At 35.5% G+C, this 16,102-nt stretch overlaps 1 long non-coding RNA gene across 1 annotated transcript in view; it reads left to right on the top strand.

Annotated features, from left to right (window-relative positions):
- Positions 1-16,102, top strand: part of LOC122222753 — a 141,275-nt gene that overhangs the window by 77,589 nt on the left and 47,584 nt on the right. The window contains exon 5 of the long non-coding RNA XR_006203852.1: positions 9,355-9,490. This is a non-coding gene — a long non-coding RNA (uncharacterized LOC122222753). The remainder of the gene's footprint in view (positions 1-9,354; positions 9,491-16,102) is intronic.

The following is a 16,102-nucleotide window of genomic DNA, read 5'->3' as shown; positions in this document are numbered from 1 at the left end:
CAATAAATATTTACTGACTGCTTAAGGAAGATAAGCTGTTAGATGAATGCTATAGAGTTTTCCTAGTTTTAGTTCCATTTAGTTTGTATCTGTTGGGAGGTTTTTATACTAGGTTAGCATGGGTGCAGTGAATGCCTTTGTTGGCAGGGTTGACAAAGCACGTTGATTTGTATCCTGAGTTTAGATAAGGGGTATTATAACATGTAAACTAAGAGATGGAGTGAATCTGTGGGACAGCTATATCGCTTGTTGCTGACATGGGTGCCATGTTGTCTGTCTTTCTACTTGTTCTACTTTCTCAATTCTGTAGGTGGGTCATGAACAATTGCTTCATGGCTGTATGCAGTCTGCAGGCCTTATGTTGTGTAGGCCTGCTATAGACACTACTCTTTAATTGGGCAGAAAAGTTGCTGCATTGGCTTCCCTCCCATTTCAGAAAGCTGAATACATGCTGTTACTGCAGCAGTTTGTCTATGCCAGCTCGAGGAACAAGAACCTGAGATTGGAAATCAGACTAGGGGCTCCACAGGGCGATAAGGACCATTGCATTTTGACTATTGAGTCTGATTATATTTATAATCATAGGGAGGTGCTTTTTTGAACATGGGTTAATGTGCATTTGCCCATTTTGGAAAATCACTAGACTTTTACAGTTCCCGATTAAAGTTTTTGGTAACTACTTGGAAAAGACTAATAGAGTACATTTGGGGAAAATGCTTTCAATGAGTGATCTTGTATTGACTGGCTGGCTAACTGTCTCTCCATCACTCTCATACATACTCAGAATGCTACAAGTGATAGAAATTTAATGTTTTCAAAATATAAATGAATAAAAGTAGAAAAGTGAAAATGTTTACTTTTTTTGTTCTGCATTAAATGTTCATTAAATTAATTTTGGTAAAATTAAGTAAAATAATTTCCTATTGCTATAAGTAGCCACATTTTATGGTTGAATTTAAACTGTAGAAAGGGGGTTGTGATGGAACATCCATCAGAATATCTGCTGTCTCATATGAAAGGACTGCATATAGTGTCTTGATAGTATAAAAACTTTTTTAACATACTTTTAATTTTAATTAAAATGTCTAAATTATAATATACCAAAGAAAATAGTTTTAATTTTTTCCATAGGTCTCTGTGTGATTTTAATGTTGTGCACATTATTATTGGTGCTTGAGTTTAATATTACCTTCTGTAGCATTAAAATTGTTAACACCGTAGCTTTGGTAATGCACGTTTGAATATTATGTTGCTGTAAACAGCTTCACTAATGCTATATTTTCAGTGAACATTATGGGCCTTCTGTTAGTGCTAGCATTTGAGCAATTTTGCTTTCTATTTTTCTGTTGTGTATACAATGCAAAGTATTCCCACCTGAGATTTCCCCAAAATTTCACTTGGGAAACAGAACAAATTTGAAGGATGTTTTCTGTATGTTGCTCAAATCATGCTTTGCTTTGAATCAAGCCAAATGATGAAAACATAGTCTAGCCTTCTTTCCAGCAAATTGCAATTACCTCTAAGGCCTATAGTAAAATGACCAACTAATTGAGAACACTTGTCTTTGTTTTCAGTTAGCAAAACTTACTAAGAATGTCCATTTTCTGAATTCAAAAAGGTGTGTTTATTTTTAATGAGTTAAAAGTTGGGAGCTCTGAAAATTAAAGCATATGCAGGTTACTCTCTTCCTCAAGGGGACATATACTACTGCTGTGCTCGTGTGAAGTAATAATGAGATACCATAAGCAAACAGTAGATGATTCATGTCAGATGGTTCTTCAATAACATTAGGGGGGAAAAAGCAGCTGATGTATGGGATATTGAAGGCAGATTAAGTTGTTAATGTATATTAGTATATTCTTAATTTCCTTTTAATTGAAAAAGACATATTGACTTTAATTAGAACCATTTCACAGGAACTGTCAATTAGCACATGTCAAACTAGTTAATTCAGAACAGAATTCTTTTAATTAGGGTCTGCTTTCCTTTAACTATGGGGCCAATGAAATCAGCCCTTCCTTATCTAGATTTTAAATGTCTCTAAGACATATAATACAAATGTAGACTCTTATCTATTATTAGAAGCCCATATGGATAACATTAAAATGATGATGCTGGCATTGTTCATGCAGCACAAATCAGAGTCCCTTTATGACTGTTAGAAAAAAAATGGCTTTGAACAAAGACTATTTTAAATACCAGATTTATCCTACTTTAAAGAGACTACAAAATTTATGACATGCATGTTCACATTTAAAGTATTATTTAATACGTCTGCTCAAATAAATGGGCCTATTCAAACGTTTTGTGTGTTCTATCAGCCGAAGACACATAAAACATTGTCAAGCCATACAGCAACATTTTTTCCTTAAATGAACTGTAATCAAAAAGGGAAAACAGACTGAATGATTTTTTTTTTGCACAACATAAAAATAGCATTGTTAACTTTCATTGCATCCAAAGATTTAATACGAATAGTTGATACGGTGACTAAACCACTGGTATGAGCTAATGTAATCTTAGTAATCAAACTGTAAAATCTGGAACTTGGCTTTTTCTTGATGTAATGTTGTGGAATTGCAGCATGTTAGTTACAGTTGGCATGAGGATGAGCACGTAGAGTCAGTTTGCTGGGGCAGGACTCTATGGTGTTCACCTATGAAATAGGTATACTCAGTATTAAAAGAAGATTTAAAGTGGCATGTAAAAGAAAATTAATTGGAAGTCTAGCTTACTTTATCATGTAAGATTTAGCCGCTATTTTACTGAGTTAAAGTAAGCAAGGATTACAGAAATCAATAAAAAAGAATATTTAATAAGCCAGTCTGGATTCCAAAGAGAATTATCTAGTATGTATCCTCATATTTGTCCATTTGTGGTAGGTACATTTAATGATAACTGTACTGTTCCTTACTAAAGTATGATGTAGTGTAGATGTCTCAGTAGCTGAATTTGTGACAGTCGAATTAAATGAATAATTGTTGTAATCTTCTAATTTTGATTAACAGGCAAAACAGAGTATACAAAAATATGAAAAAACAACCAGAAAAACCCTTTTCCTTCTAGAGTTGACCTCTTTTTCTGAACTGTTCTTAGAGGGACCTCAGCTCTCTACTGTGTGTTTGAGAGACACAACTTACAGTTAGCATGCCCATATTTGTTTCAATCTGTAGCTTTTAATTATTTTTGGTGCCATATAGTCACTTGAGTCTGGAATAAAAGATATTAATCCTCTTCCCAGAAAATATACATAAGCAGACATGCACTAAATGTTCAGGGTGGGAAAACGTTATGAAAAATAATTTGGTACAGGCTGCTGAAAGATGGAACCTCAGTTTGATATAATTGACTACTTGTAGTGTTGCAGACACTGTGCTTGGTCTGGGAAAATAACAATGAGCAAGATGAGCAACCTTAACATCTGAGTAACTGTGGCAAATTATTAACACATTTTCAGAAATTACTGTGTGATTATTATTTAAAAAAATTTTTTTTACTTTCTGAACTGGTTAAAAATTGACCTATATTTACAAATCTTGGACAAATTTTATATGTGACAAGATTGACAATTTTACATAAAAATTGAAAAATACAAGTATTGAAACAGTAGATGAGACTAATTTTATAAGTTTAATTCAACAGATTTTATTAATCATTTCCATCCTAATTATAATTCCATTTTGGTTAATAATATTAGGTGATATTAATTAATGCTATAACTTTGATCCATCTTTTTGTTCTGTTTATTCACTTAAATTATATAATTTATAATAATTTATGAAGAAGGCATAAGGCATACTAATACAGTTTTACGAATTAGTCTTAAACTCTAAACTGTGTAAAGGATCTTGGGTGGGGTGCTAATTAATTTCTTGATTATCTTTGAGTTACTTATCTGTGCTATGCCAGGGTTTAAATTCAAACAAACTTTTGAGTAATATCAACACGTGCAGAATCTGTTATTCCACTAGATAGTATTAATTCCTTTGTAACTTCAGAGGGGTCATTTGGGTGTGTGTGTGTGTGCATATACGTGCACATGTTTAATCTTTGGGTATACTGTAGCACTGTTATGTATGTATAAAACTTGTTATGTATGTATAAAACTTGCATACTTAATGTGCTTTTAGTCCCATTTTTATCCTTGGTTGTCTATAGCAGTTTAAATTGCCTTGTCTGTTTCAGGGGCACCTGGGTGGCTTAGTTGGTTAAGCAGCTGACTTTGGCTCATGTCATGATCTAATGGTTCATGAGTTCGAGCCCCGCTTGAGGCTCTGTGCTGACAACTCAGCACCTGAAGCCTGCTTCAGATTGTGTCTCCCTGTCTGTCTGCCCCTCCTCTCCCCTGCCCTCTCTTTGTCTCTCTCTGTCTCTCTCTCTCTTTCTCAAAAATAAACAAATAAATTAATTAAAAATTGCCTTGTCTATTTTACCTTTTGTAAAGTTGACCATTGGTGTATTTGTCAGCAACAAAAATTTTGGCCTTTGGAAATTTACAGGACACATGAGCCTTAACTTGGTTTAATCATCTTAATGGTATAGATGGTATAGGTTATATATATATTGATAAGAATAGGCAAAAATTACTCAGAGCATATGTTTTTGAATCAAAACCATAGCCATTTTATTTATTTATTTACTTATTTTTAGAGAGAGGGAGAGAGAGAGGATGCACGTGAGCGGGGTGGGGAGAGAGATAGAGAGAGAGAGAGAGAGAGAACCCCATGAGGGGCAGAGAGAGAGAGAAGTGAGGCTCACTTGGGGCTCGTGTTTTTACTTGAAACAGGGTTTGTGCTCACCTGAAGTGGAGCTCGAGCTCAGCTGAAATGGGGCTAATGCTCACCTGATGGGGGTTCAAGCTCACCCCAACTGGAATTTGTGCTTCCCCGATATGGGACTTGAACTCACCAACTGTGAGATCATGACCTGAACTGAAGTTAAATGCTTAATGACTGAGCCGCTCAGGTGCCCAAAACCATACCCATTTAACTCTGACTTGGTTAGCTGCATTTTAACAGATTATTTAAATTATTAGGAGCTGTGATTTCAAATAGCTTTATCCAAAGAGGAAAATTATTGAAATCACTGGAATGTTTTATGTAAAGGGATGTAACTTTCAGATGAAAAATTTGAATTGTTGGATTTTAAGAGTTAATTGGAAATTTTCTTAATTATTTCATCTACTTTTTGATCCTTAATCAACATCATATTGATTTTAATAGGGACTAAATGCACCACCGTGAATGTGGGATTTCTATACTCCATATGTGTGTAACTAGCCCCACCTCTGCAACCTCTGACATACACTTTTTTTCTGCCTATTGATAAACAGTTGTCTAACATATTAACTACATAATTTAGTAGATTTAATTTTTTATATCTTGAGAGTGTGTTCATGTTATCTTTTGGAAAGTGACAGGGAGTTGTGTGTGTGTGTGTGTGTGTGTGTGTGTGTGTGTGTGTGTGTGTATGTATATATATGTAGGCAGCCAGTCTCAGGTTAGTTTGGTTCAGTACCACAAGTATTTATTAGGGACACCTGGTTAGCTCAGTCGGTTAAGCGTCCGACTCTTGATTTTGGCTCAGATCTTGATCTCATGGTTTGAGTTGGAGCCTGCACTGGAAGCACAGAGGCTGCTTGGGACTCTCTCTCTCTCCCTCTCTCTCTGCCCCTCCCTTGCTCATGCTATCTCTCTCTCAAAATAAGTAAACAAACTTTTTTTTTTAATTTTTTTTTAACGTTTATTTATTTTTGAGACAGAGAGAGACACAGCATGAACGGGGGAGGGGCAGAGAGAGAGGGAGACACAGAATCGGAAGCAGGCTCCAGGCTCTGAGCCATCAGCCCAGAGACCAATGCGGGGCTCGAACTCGCGGACCGCGAGATCGTGACCTGAGCTGAAGTCGGACGCTTAACCGACTGAGCCACCCAGGCGCCTCTGAACTTTTAAAAAATTAAAAAAAAAAAAACCAAAAAACCAAGTATGTATTAACCACCTCTTATTCAGAAACAGTTAATGTTAGCTACTATCTTGTTGAACATTAGTTAAAATGTTTATTTGCCTTTTCCTTGACTATGTAGAATCTTGTTAAAAACTAATAATGTTCAGTAAATTATTAGTTGCCTTTTCAAAATTATTTAATACTTTATAGTTGAAATAGTTTTTTAATTTTATATATTTATTTTGAGAGAAAGCAAGTGAGTGAGAGTGGGGGAGGGATAGAGGGAGAGGGAGAGAGAGAATACCAAGCAGGCTCTGCACTGTCACCACGGGTCTCAATCCCACGACCCTGAAATCATGACGTGAGCTGAAATCTGGAGTCAGACACTTAACCGACTGAGCCATTCAGGCACTCCTATAGTTGAAATATTTTCAATACTATTATCTAGTGCAAGATGAATAATTCCATCGTTACAGTTAATAGTTTAATTTCATTCACTGGTATCATTAGGTGTTCTGGCATATGGAAAAGCTGGGTTCAAATTACAGTATCGCTATTTACTAGCTTTATAAACTTAGATAAATTGCTGACTTCTGAGGTTCATTTCCCTCCCCTGAAAAATGGGAATAATAACACTACTTGGTAGTGTTGTATGGATTAAATGGAATATGTAAAGGGTTTAGCATCTTGTGTCTTTTACATACTCAGTAAATACTTGTTCCCAACCCCTTTTCAGTTTTGTTGTACTAACTGCCTCTACTGAGAAATTTATTGTTAAATAGATTTACTCCTATATGGAAATACAGATTGTTAACATGAATGCTCTACTAATTTGATAGTTAATAGATATTAACAGGGGAAGTTACTACTATCTTTGTTGCTTCAGGAGAATCCAGCTGATGACAATCACCTACTTATGACCAGCAGTCCTTTCTTCACTGTTTGTGTGAAATATATTTTATGACTATCACTAAGTGAAATGGCTTTTAACAAAAACCGTTCGTTTATAATAGTTCAATGTAGAATATTCAATTTTTTTTGTAAGCTGTCTGCTCAGTGTGGGACTTTAGCTCATGACCCCAAGTTAAGAGTCGCATCTCTACCAAATGAGCCAGTCAGGCACTCCAAAATATTCTTGAATAGCAATATTAGCTCCTAAATATGTGAAAAAGATGTATAAAAATAACCTGTAATTGTACCAACTAAAGGAAACCATTGTAAATATTTTGGTGTGTTTTATATGTATATGCTGAAAAATTTATTAGGCCATTACATTTTATTCATAATTGTGATTTAAATGGCTACACAGTATTCATTTTTTAAACCAAGTTCTTTTTGAAGTTTGCATTTTTTTCCTGCTCCACTAAGTTAGAATGAACATCTTTATATATATAAACTTTATATGCACTTCTTATTATTTCCTTAGGATAATTCTTAGGAATAGAATTACTGATCAAAGAGAATTAACATTAACATTTGATATATATTAACCCAAGTTGCTTTCCAGAAAAGTGTCAATTAATACTCCCACTAGCCCCAAATATGACCTTCTGACAAAAGAATGAATTGCTTTTTGAATATACAGTTTGGCTAGTTGTTAAGTCAGTTGATTAATATATAGTTTTTGGCTAATTGATTCTTTCCTAATTGATTCAGTTTGGCACTAATTTAGGAAGAGTTTGAATAACATTATAATGACCCATGTGATCTTTCCTGGGATTTTCTAAAGATAGCTTTTAATTTAAAAGTAATGTTTAAAGTAACATTTGGTGTAAGTGGTAGCTGGTATGCCAATTTGACTTAGTCACATCTTGATTTTTATATGTGTTATGAGGTCTCTTTGGGGCTAATATAGCAATTTTTAGAGGAAAATGAGATTCTTCTAATGTGCAATTAAAGTATTTGCATTATTGGCAATATATAGGGAGAAACTTAAGGGTAAAAATCAGCTCATTTTATTTTGTAGAAAAATCGGAAATAGGAAAAATATGCTAACATGATTATATCTAATGAGGGAAATGTTCCAAGCAGATGTCTTTTTTCTATTAATCCCTAAAATGACTGTATGCTTTTATTTATATGGGTAACATCAAATACAAACATGTTACTAGAATATATTGACACTTACAAAAAAGATACACAATATGAGTTTAGAATTTTAATAAATTCTCTTTTAAAGGTGATTTAAATCTTCAGATAATGTAAGATTTGAGATTTCAACAAAGATGTAATGTCTGTATATGCTACTTCTGAGAGTTATTTAGATATTTTTTTTCTTGCTTAGCTGTGTTTACTGCAGCTTCTAACATAGGGGATTGAGAACTGGGTCCTGTATGATGGATCTTTTATGGGACACAGAGAAATATAATTTTATTTAGTTATGTTTGAAGCCTCTATCTAGGCACACTGCAAGCAATATTATTCTTACTATCACATATAGATAACAAAGTCACAAGCTCAAGCTAACAAAAAGGGCATGTGAAAGGAAAAGAGACATTATTCTTGTTTTTGCTGTTGTCAGTAGGAATTTTTACATTTTCTTTGTACATGGGCACCTTTTCATGTTTATTATACTACATTGATAGCACTGTCACATTTCATTAAGTTAACTCCAACTTAGTGAAAATGAGAAAAAGAATATTTTGCTGCTACTATTATTCTAGACTTTTTTCCTATACTTACCTTTTATATAAGTTATGAGTTATTTGAGAATAAGAATGCTTTAAGAACATGTATTTTGTTTTAAGCTAGATTAGGCTGCTAAATAAGCTAAATTTGGACCTCTCCCTTCATGCTTGGTAAATATGTTGTGGTATTAATACAGACAAATACAAACATTTCTTATATTCCGCACTTGTCATTTTTTTTTTCTACTGAATATATGTCAGTGAAGGCACAGCTTTGGTAAGGGGTGGGGAGACACATATACACAAATGATCCATCCTCTTGCACTGGTATTAGCATCCTTGGTCTTGAAACTAAGGAAAGCAGATAATAAAGTCACACTGGTAGCTACACATAGTTTATACAAACCCTATCAGATTTGATAGTATTCTACACCTGAATGTACAATGACAGAGACAGGGAGTGTGGGTGTGGGGAATTGAAAAGAAACAGAGAAAGGTGTAGAGAATAATGTTCTTGTCTTTTGATTTTTAATTTGTAGAATTAACTTCTTTTCTCTTAAGTCTTGAACTTATGATTGTAATTGGAGTTAATTTAAGCATAGTTACCAAAATAATGGAATAAATCATTTCAGACTTGGTATCTTTTTGGTCGCTGAGTATATTCATTAGCTGTAAGTAGGGCATTATGTCGTTTATAAATTTTAATGCCTTGTCATTTGTAAATATACCTGATATTTTAAAAAAAAGTCCATTTCTCCTTATTTGGATTTTCTTTGCTCTCTAGGATTAATGGGCAAAACATGAACTTCACTCTGAATTTCTCCTGAAATTTTAATTTAAAGTTTACTTTTGCAAGACTCATTTTGAATTACAGAGATCATCTTCTACCTGTAGCCTCTTTTGGGAGGATTTCCAAAAGAGTAAGTTGACTTTCCGGGATATGATACTTTGGGAAACATTTGGCTTAAATAATGGATACTTTTATGTTGGCTCCTGCTAATGTGTTAGAGATTATTCTTCAAAGAGTCCAGTTGAATACCAGTGTCTTTTGGTGAGGGGTGGGAATACAGAAACATTTATAAGCCTGATGGTACTATTTGTCAGTTTTCTTTTTCTTTTTTAAACTTTAATAGGCATCAGGATCAACTTCATAAAAAAAGGTAATGTCAGGCTTAGGATTTTAGCAAATACATTTTGGTGGATATTCCATGAGTTTTTTAATGGAATGTGAGGATAAAAGTCAAAGATGTTGATTGTTTTTGTATAACCTGGTGGCTATAGTTAACAGTATGACACTTCTACTTTAAAATATGTTAAGAGGATAGATCTCTTGTTAAGTGTTCTTAGGACATAACAAAAAAAAAAAAAAGACACAAGAGAAAACTAGGGAAGTTTTGGAGATAATAGATATGTTTATAGTATGTTGATAGTGGTGATAGTATCAGAGGTGTATGCATAAGTCCAAACTTATCACAATGTATACATTAAATATGTGCCATTTTTATATGTCACTTATAATTCAATAAAGATTAAAATGCATGTTGATTGTATTTTAAAGATATACTCTGGAGAAGGAGGAGAAAAATACTAAACAGATGACGTCACAAAGCATTCAGTTCTTGATGTAGGAGTTTGTGAAAAGGAATGGCTTCATGATTCTTTGTTTCATTCTGTTGCCTTCATGATGAGTACTTGATACTGCTAATAATGATATTGGTGTATTCCTTGGCATTTAAAGGAATATCAAATATATTCTTTACATTAGAAAGCTTTTCTTCTGCTGAGGCTACTGATTCACAGGAAAAAAAAAAACTCTTGGGTATAATCTACAAATGAAAAACAGTTGATGACAGGAAGCAAACGTGGAGGAGGTAAAGAGATGGTGAAGAGATGGCAAAAGTGGGTAGACACTGAGAGAGGAAATATTAGAGGAAGGAAGATGAGGGAGAATGGGTGGGATTAAAACAAAAGAGAGTGATTTTTCTCCTTTTGGCTTAGGCCTCAACCAACCGTGTCCTGGCTTTCTTCCTCTTACATCTACCCTGATGATCACCCTCCAGCTATTAAAATCACTCTAATTCTGGTGCTAATCCAGTTCCTCCTGACTTTTTACCTTTGCATCCACAGGTATCCTAAGTTCACATGGCCACCATAACTGTCACTGGGCTTTGTTTTCCTCATTCCGTTGTCATTTATTAGGAAGCCTTCTTTCTTTCTTTCTTTTTAAATTTTTTAATGTTAATTTATTTTTGAGGGAGAGAAAGAGTACAAACAGAGGAGGGGCAGAGACAGAGGGAGACACAGAATCTGAAGCAGGCTCTAGGCTTTGAGTTGTCAGCACAGAGCCTGATGTGGGGCTTGAACCCATGAACTGTCAGGTCATGACCTAAGCTGAAGTTGGAGGATTAACCAATTGAGCCAGTCAGGTGCTGCTAGGAAGCTTTCTTGAATATTCAAATATTTCCACTTAGTTAATGAACAGATTCACTGTGAATAATAATGCAGTGTCACTTTATGTATGCCAGGTAGTGTTCTAGGCTCTGGATATAAAGAACTTAATGAGTTGAAGTCTCAATTCCCATTGAGCTTATGTTACAACACATGAATAAGTATATATTTGAATTGCTTTGGGGAGAAAAAAATGCAAATGAAGGGGGTAGAGAATCACAGAGTATGCTACTTTAGAAAGGGTAGTTAAGGAAGTTTTGTCTGTGGAGGTGATATTTAAGCAGAAATCTGAATGATGTGAGGGAACAAGCCATATGAGTTTCAGGGCAGTATGTGCTTGGTGAGACAAGTGCATAGGCTTACATTTGATGTCTTCAAGGGTCAGCAAGGAGTGCAGTGGATGGATGGGGAGAATGGTAGGAAATGAGGTTAAGAGTTAGGCAGAGGCTGGTCATAAGCCTGATAGACCACAGTAAAGTTCTTGGATTTTATTTTAAGAATGATGAGGTGGATTCACTCCATGCTAGGGGTATCTTCTCAGATGAGAGCAGAGCTGCAAGGTATCAGAATTCTTACGCACTTACCCAGTTGCATTTATTAATATAAATACTGTAGTAGAAATGGGAAATGGTTGTTCAGGACAGCTTACACTGAGTCACATTACTGAAGGTCTGTTTTACCTTCAGAAGAGGACTACAGTACCGTAATGAGATAGGTGACTGTTCTCCTGGGAAGGTTTCAGTGATAAATTCTTCTAGAGGCCAGTAGAAGTGAAGTCAGTGGTAGCCAATCCAGCAAATATTTTTGCAGGCTTATTAAATATCAGACACTGTGCTGGTTGCTTTTGCACATGTTAGGCTGTGCAGCAATTTGTCCCCATTTTACGGATCAGAATACGAAAGCTCAGAGGTCCTATTGTGCCACAACTGCTGTAATTATTCGGTTGAGTATCTGAATATTCATACTAAAGTAAGGTCCTTGCCTGAATTGCTGGGATTAATTGCAACAATGTAGATCTGGGTATTATAGTTTTAATCAGACAATGTGCGGTTAAATTTCTAAGACTATATTAAAGAGGTAATTAAAAGTCTTTTACTTTAAAACACATACTTTATAATTTTCTGGAAATTAAAGGACTATGTATGTGGTCATTTTGGAAAAATTAGAAATATTTGTTTTTTACTATGAATAATAGCCAAATTATGGAAAGAGCCCAAATGTCCATCAACTGATGAATGGATAAAGAAAATGTGTAATGGAAGATTACTCAGCAATCAAAAAGAATGAAATCTTGCCTTTTGCAACTAGAGTGTATTATGCTAAGCAAAATAAGTCAATCAGAGAAAGACAAATATATGATTTCACTCATGTGAAATTTAAGAAAAAAATCAGATGAACATAGGGGAAGGGAAGGAAAACTAAAATAAGATAAAAACAGAGAGGCAAACCATGAGACTCTTAACTATCGACAACAAACTGAGGGTTGATGGAAGGGAGGTGGGTGGGGGGATGGGCTTGTTGGGATGAGCAATGTGTGTTATACGTAAGTGATGAATCACTAACTTCTATACTTGAAACCAATACTACAGTATATGGTGACTAAACTGAATCTAAAAAAAAAAGAAATAAAATTTTTAAAATGCACATACCCATATACACATGCTGTGACCGCCTCTCTGCTTCCACCTTGTAAATACCTCAGATTAACACTTTTCCCAATGTAGAAAGTGGATTCTGGCGGTACTGTTATTGTATTTATTTAAATAGTTGCAGAATGAGTGATTTTACTCATTTTGTTTAGTGTTACCAATTGTTTGGGCTTGCCCTAAGGTAGTTTATTACTTTCAAATGAGTTTGAGAAACTTAATGAATGTGTTTGATAATTCAGTGTATCTAGTGAAATTGTTACAGAAGTCATCCGAAGAGCTTGGTTCTGTAGTCTCTTTAGTAGTGATTTGAAGCCTTATACTCTGGTAGCCTATCTATAGGGCATGTTACCCAATCTAATATTTATTTGGTATAATTCATGTAAAGAAAGAACATAAAATGCGTCCCCCTTCCTGTCATAACCTCCCTGCTTACAGCCGACTGTGGAAGTATATCTCAGTCTACAATGTCACATGTTCAAGGGATACACTTTTTGTTCTTTGTTTGAAACTCAGTTTCTATTTTGAGCTTCCATTTTGTCCAGGTGACTGAAGTTTTAATCTTGATGAGGAGTGTCTTTTTCCTTTTCTCTTACCTCTGCTAATTCTTGGATGGGGGTGGTGGGTCCTACTACACATCTTCATCTTTCCACAATAGTGGCATTTGTAGAAATGTTAGTCCTTCATTTTGTTTTTGAAGTTACTTGGCCATCATAGGTTGCTGCTCATTCCTCATTCACATCCACAAGGTATTAGCTAGTAAAACAACTGTTCTTACAATTTCCATGCTAATGACAACACTGTAATCTTTCTGTGGTCTCCAGACTTTAATAAGATATGGAGAATTCTGTGAGACTGCCCCTTGTCTCAGCTTTGCTGGGCCTGAGTGGGGCCTGGGAAATTCTGAGGATAATATCTCATTTGCCCCTTACAATTATCCAACCAGTTCTGTGGGATCTTCCTGCCTCCCTGAATCTGTACCTCGGAAGTGGGATGCAGATTGCCTCTGTTCTCTTGTAAGAACAATGTCTAAATCCATTATTCATTTTACTCTTCTTTTCCCCATTCAAGGATTTTCATCAAGTCTAGAGGGTGAGGAAATCTTTTGTCTTTGCTCATTTTGTTTTTAAGGTGTTCTAGATCTGTTTTCTGTCCTAGATGTTGCACATACGTGGGCTGAATTTGACCCACAGAAGTTCATTTTACTTGGGTAATATTTTAAAAATGGGAAAATTCACATAAAAATCTGAATTTCCAGATTTTTTTTGATGGGGTGGGGTGGGGGGGGGAGAATGATTTGGCAACATTGGACCCACATTTCTATATGATAAAAATCGGTTGGAGCTGAATAGTGGCTCTTTACGGGGTTTGCTCATTCCAGTCCCACTTCCTTGTTTGTTTTGTGTTACTCACCTGCCTGACTTGGTTAGCATATGTTTTGAATCCTTCCCATTATTCTCAAGGCCCAGGATTTTGGAATCCAAATGTTTGGAAAAAGACTCCTTATTTCTGCTTTCTGTTGTCATTGCTTTCCCTTAGGCAAGGTGAGCCTATCTACTACTTGAATGGAGGAAGAATCTAAGAATAAGGGAAAAAATTGGCTAGTATATAAAAAATGTTAAACTACTAACATAAAGGGTAAATACTAAATAAAGGATATTATAAGAATTTTATTTTACTTATTTTAAAAAAATAGTTATTTTGAGAGAGAGAGAGAGAGGGCGCGCACATGTGAGCAGGGGAGGGACAGAGAGAGGGAGAGAGAAAACCCCAAGTAGGCTGCACACTGTCAGCATAGACAATGCTGGGCTCGAACTCACGAGCCATGAGATCGTGACCTGACCCAAAATCAAGAGTCAGTGCTTAGGGGTGCCTGGGTGACTGAGTCAGTTAACCATAATAGTTCAGCTCAGGTCATGATCTCTCAGTTTGTGAGTTCAAGCCTCACAGCGGGCTCTCTGCTGTCAGTGGTGGAGCCTGCTTCAGATCTCTGTCTCCCTCTTTCTGCCCCTCTCCTGTCTGGGTTCTCTCACTCTCTCTCTCAAAAATAAATCAACATTAAAAAAAAAAAAGAGTTGGGGCTCCTGGGTGGCTCAGTCGGTTAAGCGGCGGACTTCGGCTCAGGTCACGATCTCGCGGTCCGTGAGTTCGAGCCCCGCGTCGGGCTCTGGGCTGATGGCTTGGAGCCTGGAGCCTGCTTCCGATTCTGTGTCTCCCGCTCTCTCTGACCCTCCCCCGTTCATGCTCTGTCTCTCTCTGTCTCAAAAATAAATAAACGTTAAAAAAAAAAAATTAAAAAAAAGAGTTGATGCTTAACTGACTGAGCCACTCAGGTGCCCCTTACTTTACTTATTTAAAAATGTTTTGGGGCACCTGAGTGGCTCAGTTGGTTAAGCGTGGGACTATTGATTTCATCTCCTATCAGGATCTTGCAGTTCATGAGATTGAGCCCTGACAGCGCAGAGCCTGCTTGGAATTCTCTCTCTCTCCCTTTCTCTCTGCCCCTTCCCCTGTTCTCTGGAAATAAATAAATAAACTTAAAAAAAAGTTTTTTTCAAGTTGATTTTTAAAATTCAGCTTTATTCAGGTATAAGTTATATAAAGTTCACCACTTGTAGAGATAAAATTCAAACCGGTTTCCAAAGTGATTGTATCATTTTACATTCCCACTAGTGATGTATGAAGGTTCACCTTCTCCACAGTCTTGTTCTCATTTGGTGTTATCAATGTTTTAATTTTAGTAACTCCAGCAGATATGTTGTATCTAGTTACATACATCTCATCATGGTTTTATTTGCATTTTCCTGGTAATTAATGATGTTGAGCATCTTTTCATATGCTTATTTTCTATTTGCATACATATTTTTGATAAGTGTCTGTTTAAATCTTCTATTTTAAAAAATATTGAGTTGTGATTCTTGAGTAAAAAGAACTCTTAAGTATTATGGATTAAAATCCTTTATCACATTAATCTTTTAAGTATTTTCTCTCATTTTCTGAATGGTCTTTTGAAAAGCAAAAGTTTTACTTCTGATAAAAGCCAATTTGCTGATTTTCTTTTTTTACGGTTCATGTCTTTTATGTCCTATCATAAAGGACTGAGGGGCCCTTAACTGAGGGTCACAAGATATGTTTTCTTCAAGAAATTTTATAGTTTTTGCTATAACTTTTATGTCTACAGTCCATTTGGGGTTAATTTTGTAGATAGTGTGAGGTAAGGGTAGAGTTGCATTTTTTTTACATGTGACTATGTGGCTCTCTTTGTTAGAGACCACTCTTTACTTATTGCATTAATTTGATGCATTGATAATTAGTTTATCATAGATATATGCTTTTTTTTATTAAAATTTTTTTTAATGTTTATTTATTTTTGAGAGAGAGACAGAGCATGAGCAGGGGAGGGGCAGAGAGAGAAGGACACACAGAATCCGAAGCAGG

The sequence above is a fragment of the Panthera leo genome, chromosome A1 (assembly GCF_018350215.1).
Source record: "Panthera leo isolate Ple1 chromosome A1, P.leo_Ple1_pat1.1, whole genome shotgun sequence".
NCBI classification, from domain to species: domain Eukaryota; kingdom Metazoa; phylum Chordata; class Mammalia; order Carnivora; family Felidae; genus Panthera; species Panthera leo.
Note: the sequence above shows the minus strand (reverse complement) of the source record. Positions and strands in the feature narration are given on the sequence as shown.